Source organism: Ruditapes philippinarum, unplaced genomic scaffold (genome assembly GCF_026571515.1).
Source record: "Ruditapes philippinarum isolate M1 unplaced genomic scaffold, ASM2657151v2 ctg10541_1_1_1_1, whole genome shotgun sequence".
Lineage (NCBI taxonomy): Eukaryota > Metazoa > Mollusca > Bivalvia > Venerida > Veneridae > Ruditapes > Ruditapes philippinarum.
In genome coordinates this window covers 1-1,486 of record NW_026853858.1, presented here as the reverse complement: position 1 = coordinate 1,486, position 1,486 = coordinate 1, and positions in this window count along the sequence as shown.

The following is a 1,486-nucleotide window of genomic DNA, read 5'->3' as shown; positions in this document are numbered from 1 at the left end:
CTGGTTACAAGGGGAATAAGGTGATAGGATAAAAGGTTGTAGGGATTGATACAGTAATAAATCTACATAAAAATATAATTTTGTACTTTGATACACCTTTTATTGTTAAATTTCAATACACAAAAATAAAGTTTTGGCTCGATTCCCCCCACTTTTCCTCATACATCCCCAGTGATAAGGGTGGGGGCTGGGGTTGGGAGGGGGAATAGAGCTGAGGTTTTCTTTAAATTGACTGGTGCATTACACAGATTATGTAACCCGGTATAATTTATTATATATTTTAAACTATTTGAATATATTCGCATGCATTCAAATTTCATTTTAATTTCCCCTAACTATGAGGTAGCCTTATCAAAAGTGGTATGACTAATATGAAATAAATGAAATCAGCCAAGCTTTTTAAGCCGATGCAAGTAAGGAAAAGCAAAGTTAACAAGCAATTATCATAGTATTGCAAGCAATCCATAAGTCCCCTACCGGTAAGAGCCCAAGCAACATTCTGAAGGGCCATTTGCCATTCACTTATGTTCCTATTTTAAGTAAATTTGTTGAAAAAGTTCTTTAAAAGTGATCACAGGAAACAGTTTTTATGTACAGACAGACGGACTGAAGGACACTCTAAAGTTATTTTTTAAACATCCCTGTTATCAAAATATATCATTTTTAAAATCCTATCATGATTGAAGAAGTTGGAGTAAAAATTACCACTTTATCAAAAAAAAAATCTAAGTTCAAAAGGGGCATAATTCTGGAAATAGTCTTGCTAGAGTACTGGACCATCACAAATGTTGAGTGATAATAAGAAACATTTATATGAAGTTTGAAGTAGATACATTCAGAAAAAGAAGTTATTAAAAAAAAAAAAATGTTTTTTCATGAAAATTTTAAGTTCAAGGGAGGTAATTCTGAATAAATTTTGTGCTAGAGTTGTAAACCTTTGTCACATATGATGTGGTTGATTACAAGCAACTTATATTTAAAGTTTGAAGAAAATACCTTAAGAAATAAAGAACTTATAGTGAAAAAACTTAAAAAACTAGAATCAGAAATCTTGAAATTCAGTCTATTTTGTTGCCATAGCAACCAGAATTTTCAACATAAGAAGATAAGAAAAGGGTGTGCATAATTTCCATACTGCCATATACCCATATGTCAAGTTTCATAAACATATTTTCAGTACTTTTAGTGTTATCACTGGATCCAGGTTATGGTGTAAAATTTGCCATATTTTCAGTCTATTTGTTGCCATAGCAACCAGAATTTTCAACATAGGAGAAAGAAAAAGACGTGCATAATCTCCATACTGCCATCTATCCATATATCAAGTTTCATAAAAATATTTTCAGTGCTTTTTGCGTTATTGCGGGATCCAGGTTATGTGTAAAATTTGCCATATATTTTCAGTCTATTTGTTGCCATAGCAACCAGAATTTCAACATAGGAAGAAAAGAAAAAGACGTGCATAATCTCCATACTGCCATCTAAA